Raw genomic sequence first — 12,392 nt, forward strand, 5'->3', positions numbered from 1 at the left:
TATGGACTCTGAAGAAATAAGGTCATAAAGGAAGGTTGATGCCTTCAATGTCAAGCAGAGTAATCTTTTGCTTAATTAAAGAATATAGGGAAACACTGAAGAATTTTGAGCCAGAGAGAGACTTGGTCAGAAATAAAGGAAAATTATTTGCGCACTAGAGAAGATGTAAGAATGGTAAGAATGGACCATTGGTATCAATCCCTAAATTACTGCAATTCTTTTAAATGAAATTTTTAATCATGCAAAACATTTTGTGTTCCAAACCAAATGAGTGAAGAGTGCTTATTGTCCAAATTACATTATACAATTGATTGGATAACCCATAAAGCTGGTCATTTAGTGTGAATATATTTTTGAAGCCTCTGTAGGTGATTAATGAATTAACCTCAGAATTGAAAAGGAGAAATAAGTCAAGGTAGATTGTACAATGTTTGGCAGATTATGAAATGATTTTAATAACCCCAGACTTTTTTTTTAGATTATTGCAAGGCAAATGGGATTCAGTGGCTTGACAAAGCCACATTAGCTAGGTCATTATTAAGTGTCTGAGGCTGGATTTGAACTCAGGTACTCCTGACTCCAGGGCCAGTGCTCTATCCACTGCACCACTTAGCCGCCCCTAAGCCCAGACTTTTTAATAAACCAAAACTTAATTTTTAGCAACAATATTTGGGGAGGATCCTATTTGGGTGTGAATCATTAAATTAATTAAATTATCAAATTTCTAAATTATTAAATCTCTAAAGAATCAACAGTGTACATCATCCAAAAGGCAATAGTTGTTTGTTATAAATAGGCTGGATAACATTTCCAGAAAATAATTAAAAAATTAAAAGTAGAATAAAAGATTATCAAAGATAAGTATGATGAGAAAAGTAAAAAGGGCTGGTCATTTACCAAGAGTGAGAGTTAACAAATGGCTCAACATTGTACTCAGTTTGCTAGTCACAGATCAACAAATGTAGAGAAAGGTTCCCAAAACATTAAGTATAAAGGATTTATAGGAGAATGTGTGTGTGTGTGTGGGGGGGGAGGAATCACAAGAGTATAAGAAAACATGTTGAAAAAAATATTGATGAAATCAAAAATCTATCAAAATAGAAAAGAACTGGAAATAGAAGAAAATGGAAGTGGGAAGAATATTGTATTATTAAAATAGTGCTGAGAGATGATGGTAGAGAAGAGGTGAGAATAGATGCAAGAGATAATGATAATATGGGATTGATTTAACTGGATAACCAAATGTACTGAGACACTAGGATCATCACAACTATGGAAAAAATAAAATACATTATAAAAAAAGTCACTTGTAATCAGGAAGACCTGAGTTCAAATCTAGCCTCAGACATTTGCCCTATCATTTATCTTCTCTCAACTTCATTTTCTTTCTTTGGACCTTGGGAATAATAATAATCCTATATTATAAAACTGTTATGAGAATCAAATGAGATAATATATATATATACATACATATATATACATATATATATATATATATATATATATATATATATAAACAATCTACAAAACTTAAATGGTAGCTATTAAGCATTAGGATTTATTGTCCTTCATTCTTAAAGAAGACTATGACATCAGGGAGGTGATGCTATGACCAGCACATGAATTGGATTTGAGTGAGGGGATGCTGTGCTAAATCACTGACCTCAATTTATCTTCCAGAGCCATCTGGATCCAGTGGCCAGATATGAATCAGGACAACTGGAGATGGCCCTGGATGCAAGGCATTTGGGGTTAAGTGACTTGCTCAAGTTCACATAGCTGATAAATGTCAAATAATTGAGCATTCAAACTCTCATCCTCTTGACTCCAAGGCCAGTGCTCCATCCATTGCACCACCTAGCTGTCCTAATAAACATTATAGAAGTAGAATATGTAGATCACATTGGGTACAGGATACATTTACGTACAACATATACAAATCACTTTTCATGAAAATAAGAACTGGCTCAAATGATCACTTTTTCAAAAGATTTTTAAAAAATTATTAATACTTTTTTGTTTAGATAACACATTTATTCTGAATATATTCTGCCCTTCTCCCCTAACCAGTGAGTCATTCCTTGTATCAAAGATTTAAAATAGGGGTGGCTAGGCTGCGTAGTGGATAAAGCACCTGCCTTGAAGTCAGGAGTACCTGGATTCAAATCCGGTCTCAGACACTTAATAATTACCTAGCTGTGTGGCCTTGGGCAAGCCATTTACCCCCATTTGCCTTGCAAAAACCTTAAAAAAACGATTTAAAATAAAAAGGTGGGGGGGAAGCTTTAGAGCAGAAACATCCAATACTTCAATTCCATAGCCATACCCTCCCTACTTTTGAAAAAAAAGGGGAGGGACTGCATTTTCTTAACTCTTTTTTTCTGGGACCAAACTTAGTTATTAATAGAAGGCAAAATGCATTTTCTTTTTGTGTCTTTTCAGTTTACAATACTATAGTAATTATGCACATAGTATTTCTGGTTGTACTTCACTCTACATCAATTCATATAAATTCTCATACTTCTGAGAAGATTAAGATTGATCCTGTATCATTTTTTTAATTGACCCTATTTGCAATTAACTGATTTTGTTTTCTTAGGTCATGACCCTCTGTCTCTGAACTTCTTTAAAAGATTCAACTAATCTATAATGAATTGATGAGAGTAGATATTGATTTGGTATTTATATTAAGTTCTGTTTTCTGTCCTTTGTATTTTATTCTTTCTGTAAGAGATTCTATTTTTGTAACCATATTCTGTATTTAGGTAATAGGCCCAGTCCTTTTCTTTGTCTCTAAGATAAACAGCTCTGAAGTTCAAAAGTCCTATAGCTTTCCTATGAACATTGCTTATTAAGAAGGAACTCTGAGCATGGGAACTTTTATCTCAGCATCACCTGTAAGTTAGACTGCCAGCAAGTTTTATTACTCATATAACTTCAGACTCAGAATAGTTGAATGATATCTATGTACCATCCTTTAGAACTAGACCAAGTTTACCTTAGCCCATCCTAAGTCTCCATCCTTATAAATTTCAAATGGTTTTATCTTATGCATTTTAGGTTTGATGCTCCTGTTAAGTATTATAACCTCAAGATGTAGCTGGACTCATAAATTCACAACAGCATTTTTTTTAGTGGCAAGAAAGGGGTGCTCTGATGCCCAGGGGTGTTGAATATTCCTTCCTTAAGGTAACCAATCATAATTTCCTAAATTTTTTATGTTAACAGTCATAATCAATTATGTGATTTTTGTTCTGGCTTTGTACTATGGTTATAAAAATATGTTACACCCCCATATTGGAATCTTTTTGACTATTCAAGCAGTCAAGATATCTGCATGACTTTGCTCAGAGAAAGCCTGCCTCAGTTTACCCTTTTATAATAATTCTTTACATTAACCATTTCTTTGAACATTATAGCATTCAATTATAGCCATATGCAACAATCTGTTTAGTCAACTTTCAGTAAACAGGTTCACACTTTGCCTCTAGATCTTGACTACCACAAAAAAAAGTTGCAATGAATAATTTCATATATTGGACCTTTATAACATAATGCCTAGCAATGGGATCTCTGCTTCAAAGGGCATTTTGTTTTGAGATAATTTTTGTTGATTTATTTTTTAAATAAAAAATTGATGTAATTATATTAAAATTCAAAATTCAATTTTGTTACAAATTTGTATAAAAATTTTATATCAAAAATTTTTCTAGCTATCTTTCCCCTTCTCAGCCATCTTTTAAAGAAAAAGAATCAGCAAAACTAAGCAAAACATCAAAATAGTCTAAAAATATTTGCAATCTACCTCACCTCTACAGAAGAAAAGGGTGGGGCTATATTCTTATATCTTCTTTGTAGACCAGCTAGTTCTTTGTAATTTTGCAACATTATCTGATGGTTGCTCTTTCAGTTTACATTGTTGTAGTCATTGTGCATGTAATTTTCTTGGCTTTATTTCGCTCATTTTGTATCACATGTAAATATTTCCATGTTTCCTATGTTCATCATATTTGTTAGTTCATACAGAGGCACAATAAATTCCATTACACTCATGTGGCACAATTTGTTTAGTATTTTCTCAGTTGATATTTCTTTGATTCCAGTTGTTTGCTATCACAAAAAATATTCCTATAATGTTTTCATATATATGAAGATTTATTCATTTTCAATTCTTAAATTTTAATTTTCTTGGGCTTTAAGCATAATAGTGTAATCTCTGGGTCAAAGAGTATATACATTTTAGTAGCTTTCTTGTTTGAGCATCATTTCAAATAGCTTTCCAGAATAAATGGAATTATTCATAGCTCAACCAATTTTATTGCTTTAGTGTATCTCCTCAACTCTTTCAGAATTGTTTCAATCTTTTGTCTCTTTGACAGTGTAGCAAATGTAAGGTGAAATCTGAGTTGTTTTATTTGCATTTTTCTTATTAGTAATTTGGACACACTTTCATGCATTTGCTGATAATTCTTTTGAGAACTATTGATATCCTTTGACCACATATCCTTTAGAGTATGATTCTTTAACTTACAAATTTGTATTGATTATCTATTTATTTTGATATCAGACACTTAATCGGTAATAGTTGATAGCAAGATTTTCCCCAGTTAATAGTTTTCTTTATTTAAGCTTCATAGATTTTGTTCAAAAAGCTTTTTTTTGTTTTCATATTTATCTTCTGTTATCTCCCCTCGTTCCTTTTTAGGTTAAGAATTCTTCCTCAAGTCATAGCTGTGAAAAGGTGCAGGAAATTAGTTTTAATGACTTATTTTAAAAAATAGATTTTCACTTTCATCTTTTTTTTCATATCATCCAATTTCTCTGTATCTCCTTTGACCCTTCACCTCAGTTTTTTTTTAGGTTTTTGCAAGGCAAACGGAGTTAAGTGGCTTGCCCAAGGCCACACAGCTAGGTAATCATTAAGTGTCTGAGACCGACTGGATTTGAACCCAGGTACTCCTGAGTCCAGGGCCAGTGCTTTATCCACTGCCTAGCCACCCCCCTTCACCTCAGTTTCTTCCCTTTTCTTCCAAAGAATCATCCCCTATAATAAAGAATTTTAAAAACAACTTATAATGGTAAATCAGGCAGAGAACATACACAGAAGAAGAGATAAAGGGGACTAAGGTTAATGAGAGAGAAAAGAACATACAGAAATAGAATATTGGTAATAAGAGTGAAGACTTAACAGTGAAAATATCTCCAGAAAGATAGCAATAATGATACATTTTCCATAATAGGAACCTTTTCAAAGGATGAGATTGATATTGGGGAGGCTTAATCTCTAAACTTCAAAGAAAAAAAGAAGTGAGAAGAAAAAAATTATCTCTGTTCTTCAATTTATTTGAATTTTTCAAACTAAGAATACATAGCTAACATCATCATAAGGTACTTTCCCTATATTACAGATACATTTCAGTTTTTCTGAACTTGCAAACCTACCTGTTGCTTCTTTTTTCATAAAAAAGCTATACAAAGGGGCAGCTAGGTGGCGCAGTGGATAGAGTACGGGCCCTGGAGTCAGGAGTACCTGAGTTCAAATTTGACCTCAGACATTTAATAATTACCTGGCTGTGTGGCCTTGGGTAAACCACTTAACCCCTTTTGCCTTGCAAATACCTTAAAAAAAAGTTATACAAAAGATCTTTATAAAGAAGAGAGGAATCTTTTTTTGATGTTTCCATTGATAACATTTTCCCAAACTTACATTGTCAACAAACATTTTCTGAGCAAAGTGTGGGTGATAGAAAGAAACATTAACATACACATAGAGCAAAAAGCAAACAGAAAATCTAATCTATGCTTAAGGAGCTCATAGTCTAATGATGGAGACATGTAAACAACTATGCACAAACAAAATATAGAAAGCATAAATTGAAAACAACAGAGGGAAGCATTAGCATTAAGAGAAATGGAGAAAAATTTCTTGCTGAAAGTAAGATTTTAGCTAAGAGTTGAAAGAAGGGAAGTCAGGAGGCAAAGATGAGAGGAAAACATTCCAGGTATGAGGAAAAAATGAAAATGCATAATTGGAAGATGAAGTATTTTGTGAAAGAAGTAGGAGAGTGCTACTGGATTATAGCATTTTAAGTAAAAGAGAGTAAAGAATATATAAGAAGACTGGAACAAAAGAAAAGGGTTAGGTTATGAAGGACTTCAAAAGCCAAACAGAACTATTTATTTGATCCTGGAGGTGATTAGGAACCACTGAAATTGGTGATAACTGAATATTTATCTAGTAATTTATCAGATCCTCTCTGCCACTTTCTCCTCCGTTCTGCCTATCTCACATGATGAAGTGTCCTTACTCCTTACTAAGGTCAACTTCTGCATTTGTTCATGTGATCCTATTCAATTCTATCTCCTCCAAGAGCTCTTTTATCTTCACTTTTTTTACTTGTTTTTGATTTCTCTCTATTAGCTTACTTCCTACTGTTTACAAGCATGTCCATGTCTTTTCTCTCCTGAATAAAAAAACACTAACCTTCACTTGATCCTTCTATCCCCATTATTATACTATATCTGTTCTGCCATTTGTAATAATACTAATTGAAAAAAAAACTATAATAGATGCCTCTACTTTTTCTCTTCTTTAAAAATTTGACTAGTGGCCTTAACATTCCATTGAAACTGCTTTCTCCACACTTACTAATGTTTGCTTCATTGCCAAATCCAAAGGTCTTTTCATAATCATCATTCTTCTTGACCTTTCTGTAGTCTTTGACTCTGTTGATCATTGTCTCCTCCTTAATACTTTATTCTCTCTAGGTTTTCAGGACATTAGTCCTGGTTTTCATCCTCCCTATTTGACCTCTCCTTTTCTGTCTGCCTCCTTTGTTGGATCTTCCTCTAGATCACACCCTCAAGATGACCTTCAGGGTTCACAATAATAATAAAAATAAAAAATATAACTGACATTTTTGTGGTATTTCAAGCTCTATAAAACACATTGCAAATATTTTATTCTCACAGCAGCCCTGGGAAGAAAATGTTATTATTCCCACTTTTCAAATGAACAAACTGAGGTAGGCAGAGGTTAAATGACTTGCTGAGGATCATACAAATAGGAAGTGTCTGAGGTCAGATTTGAACTCAGGTCTTTCTGTCTCCAGTTTCAATGTTTTACCTACAACATCACCTAGTTGGTCAATTGTGGGGTTTTTACCTCATCGTACTCTACTGTAGTTTTTGATGTTACTTTTTCTTCTAAATACAGTATATCCTAAACATGATATACAGTTTTAAATTTAAATTTTACTTATATTATTGGGACTTTCCCTGTACATATGAGCATTGTAGAACAAGATAACCAAATATCTCATGAAATGATGGTTCTTAGTGCCTTTGTATGCACAATAAAACTAATTTCATTATGAAGCTGTGTGCTATTTTTCAATTTCACTGCAGTTTCTTTCTTGTTTCATTTATATCAGAATGTCCATATTGATCAGATTCAACTGTTCCAGTTGTCATTGAAAAAGGATCTTGCATTAAGAGTATCAAGAATTGAATTAAAACTTATAGATGACTCAGCAACATTGAACTTTTAATACCCTCTGTTATATTTGTGTTAATTTCTTTTTGTCTTGGGATAGCAGACTTTTTATCAAAGATAGTTTATGTAAAAGTTGTTTTTCTCAGCTGACCATTTCTTTCTAACCTAGCTGCATTGATTTTATTAATATCTTTAATGCTTTTTATTATACCTTGCCACATTCAAAAAAGTAATGTTTTTTACAAATGAAAAGTGTTATGGGGGGGGAACTATCTACCATAGAAAATAGGAAGATTTATAGTTTTACTTTATTGATCTTTTCATTTGCATTTAGTAATAGTTGTAAACATTGTTTCCTGATTTGACTTGCTTCAGTTTCAGTTCATATATGTCTTCTCATGTTTCTCTGAATTTGTCATATTCATTATTGCAGTGAATAATATTCCATTACATTGATGTACCACAATTTGTTTTCCATTCTATCCATTTTATTTCCAATGCTACTACAAAAATTACTATTATAAATATCATGATTAAATAGGACTTTTTTGCTTTTGAACTCTTTGTGCTATATGCCTAGCAATCAAATTCTTAAGTCAAAGGATATAGACATTTTAATCCCTTTTTTTCTTTGCACAGTTCCAGTTTATTTCCAGAATGATTGAATCACTTCACAGTTTTGTTGTTTGTAAAATATTATATGTGCATTATATTTAATCCAATAGGAAAAGCAATTTGTGATTTCATATCTAGTTTCTCTAGACTGTTTTAGAAATTTGCATCAGTATTTATGTAATAGTTTTTAAAAAACCTTGGGGTGGAATTCATAAGGTTCTTATGTGATAAACCAATCTCTCTCTTAGACACACATGCCCTTAGTGCAATGCTTTTACCTCACTCATTTTTTGGAAAGTTTCTATGTTGAAAACTCAGTCCCCCAATCTATTAAACTGGTCTTCATTAGCCAGTCTGACATCTTCCTTTGAGTGGTTCAGAAGTAGAGCAGATGTTTCTACTAGAGAGCCTATTCTCACTATGTAAATCCTATGACCCTCAATTTCATTACCAAGTGACTATGATGGAGGACAGAACCCATGTGCCCCCACATCAAACTAGAAGGATATCAATCTTAGAATAATTAACTTGAGGGTGGCCTTTCATAACTCCAACAACATCTTTCCTCCTGTTGTGGTCTGAATATTCCTGCTATATTGAGGTTGTATCCTATCTGCAGAGGGGACTGAGAGCCAGATATATCCTTTACCCTGAAACTCTCTTCCCTTGCCCCTTCTTCCTAATGCTATCAAGAGTCTTTAGTTGGACCTTAAGTTTTCTTGTAGGTGTGAAAATATGTCTGTAATAAAGACTAATCTTAGTCTTACCCAGGGTTCACCATTTGCATAAAGCTCTTTGTGGAGATTCAAGTTATGTGCCTATGGTGAGAGGAAGAGGTGGCATGAGACTGCTCGAAGAGGAGAGACATTCTTCCCTTCCCCCTTACTTTCTTGAAGAGAAATAAGGGGGGAGGGGAGAGAGATGAGAAAGATTGCTGAAAATGAGCGATAAATAAAAGTGCCAACTCCCCTACATTTTGGCTATTACCCAAAATATTTTATCTCAAAGAAGGGGAAAAATAATATCTCTCTTTTCTCAAGTTGTAATATCAACTCTGTCCTCAAGCATGCATGTTGTACTGAATCAGTATTCTCTTCACCAATGAGACATAGGGCCTAGCCTTGAACCCTGTACACACACACACACACACACACACACACACATACACACACACAACCAAGATGCACACAATTTATTTTTAACATTTTCTTTTTGAGTTTCAAATTCTCTCCCTCCCTTCACCCCTCCCCTACACAATGAAACATCAAGTAATATATCAATTATTCATGTGAAGTCATCCAAAACATATTTTCACATTAGCCATATTGTAAAAAAAAAGCAAAATAAGTGAGAAAATTATACTTCAATTTATGCTCTGACTAGATTGACTTCTATTTCCTCTAAGTGGATAGCACTTTTTTCCTTGTGAGTCCTTTGAAATTGTCTGAGATCATTATATTAATCAGAATAGCCAAGTCTTTCACAGTTGATCATCACTACATTGCTATTACTGTGCACAATTTCTCATTTTGCTCATTTCACTTTGCATTGTCCTTACCATGCTTTCCTGAAACCACTTCCCATTGTTTCTTATAAAACAATAATACTCCATCACAATCATATGTTGCAATTTGTTCAGCCGTTGAGTTTCCCTTCAACTACTAATTCTTTGCCACCATAAAAAGTTCTGATAAAAATATATTTTTACATATAGTTCCATTTCTTTTTCCTTTGATCTCTTTGGAATATAGACTTAGTAGTTCTATTACTAGGTCAGATTGTATGCACAATTTTATAGCCCTTAGGGCATAAAGCTGAATTATTCTCTGGACTGACTGGACAAGTTTATTATTCCAACAACAGTTTGTTAGTGTACCTATTTTTTCCTCATTTTCTCTAGTACTTGTCATTTCTGCACATGTGAGGTGCCACCTCAGAGTTGTTTTAATTTTCATGTCTCTAATTATAGTGATTTAGATCATTATTTTCATATGACTAGAGATTTGATTTCTTTGGAAAACTATTCATATCCTTTAATCATTTAACAATTGAGGAATGGCTCCTATTTTTACAAATTTGACTCAGTTCTCTACATAGTTGTGAAATGAGGCCTTGAGCAGAGAAACATACTATACATACAGTATATACTATATTTGCTATACATACTTATTATTACTTCATTGTCTATGGTGCCTTTTAACAAAATGTAATTTCCCTGATATCTTTTTTAATTATTTTTATTTTTTCTTTTGCCCTTTTTATATAAGCTGAAGTATATTAGATTCTATTCTGTCTATTCCAAATCCTCCACTCTTTTATTTTAACTTAGTGTTTATCTTTCTGTTTCAAGTTTATCTCATTATTGTTGGATTCTGATTTCTCATCCATTCTGCTATCCACTTCCATTTTATGGGTGAGTTCATCCTAGGCACAGTAACAGTTATGATTACTGACTCCATCCTATTTTCTTTTATTTATTCTTCTCTCTTTATTTTTATCCTTAAAAAGTCTATTTTTATTCTAACCACTGTTCCCCTCTTACTCTCCCTCTCTTTTATCCTTCCCCTTCCCCCTCTCTTATTCCCTTTCCTTCCTTTTTCTCTCTTGGAAAGACATATTTCTATATCCAACTGAGTGTGTATATAAATATATGTATTATATACATATATATTCTTCCCTCTTTGAATCAATTCCAGTAAATTCTGGCATTAGTCCCCCCTCCCCCATTCCCCTCTACTGTAAAAGCTTTTCCTTTTATCTCTTTTTATGAAAGAAACCTCCCCTTAACCTCTTCCTCCCCCTTTCCCCCTAGAGCATCCCTCTTTTTCATCTTTATTTTTTTGTGAATACTATTCCACATAATTGACTCAGACCTGTGCCCTCTGTCTTTGTAAACTCCTTTTAATTGCCCTATCAATGATAAAGTTTTTAGGAGTTACATGTATAATATGACTATATAGGTATAAAACAATTTAGCCCTATTGAATCCCTTATGATTTCTCTTTCGTGTTTACTGCTTTATGCTTCTTTTCAGTCTATGTTTGAATTTCAGATTTTCTATCCAGCTCTGGTCTTTATATTGGGAGTGCTTGAAAGTCATCCTTTCTTTCATTAAATATCCATTTGGGTTGTATGTCTGTTTCCTTTGCCTTCTGGAATACTATATTCTGAGTGCTCCACTCCTTTAATGTAGAAGCCCCTAAATCTTGTGTTATCTTGAGAGTGACTTCATAATATTTGAATTACTGTTTTATGAATACATGGAATACTTTTTCCTTGAAGTAGGAGCTCTGGAATTTGGATCTAATATTTCAGGGAGTTTTCATTATAGGATCTCTTTCAGAAGATGATCAGTGGATTTTTTCAATTTCTATTATGTTCTTTGAATTTAAGATATCAGAGCAGTTTTTATTTATAATTTCTTAAAATCTGATGTTTAGGTTCTTTTCTTTTTGGTCATGACTTTCTGGTAGCCCCAAAATTCTTAATTCTTGATCTATTTTCCAAGTCAATTGTTTTTCTGATGAGTTATTTCACATTTTTGTCTATTTTTTCATTCTTTTGACTTTGTTTTTATTGTTTCTTGATGTCTCATGTAGTCCCTATCTTCTTCTTGCATAATTTAAAGTTTTAAGGAATTATTTTCTTCAGTGAATATTGTGCTTCTTTTTTAATTTGGCCCATTTTGCCTTGTAAGGAGTTATTTTCTTTGGTGAATTTTGGTGCTTATCAGGCCTGTTTTGTTTTTTAAGACATTATTTTCTTCACTATTTTTGTGTCTCTTTATTAAGCAGTTAATTTTCTTTTCATAATTATCTTATATCTCTCATTTCTTTTTTAAAATTTTTTCTTGGGGTGGCTAGGTGGCACAGTAGATAGAACATCACCAGTCCTGGAGTCAGGAGAACCTGAGTCCAAATCTGACCTCAGACACTTAATAATGATCTAGCTGTGTAAACTTGGACAAGCCACTTTAACCCCATTGCCTAATTAATAAATAAAATTAATAATAAAATAAAAATTTTCCTCAACCACTAATCTTTTTCTTTAATTTTTCCAGGAATTCTTGTTTGGCTTGTATTCAATTGGCATTTTTCAATGAAGCCTTGCTTGTAGATGTTTTAAAACTTTTGTCTTCTTTTGGGTGGCTTGGTCTTCCCTGCCATTGTAGTAATTTTTTACAGTCAAGTTATTTTTATTTTTGTTGTATGTTCTTTTTTCTCCCTATTTCTTGACTTTGAATTTTATATTAAAATTGGGCTCTGCTCACCTGGTGGGGGGG

This window comes from Macrotis lagotis, chromosome 2 (assembly GCF_037893015.1).
Source record: "Macrotis lagotis isolate mMagLag1 chromosome 2, bilby.v1.9.chrom.fasta, whole genome shotgun sequence".
Taxonomy (NCBI): Eukaryota; Metazoa; Chordata; class Mammalia; order Peramelemorphia; family Peramelidae; genus Macrotis; species Macrotis lagotis.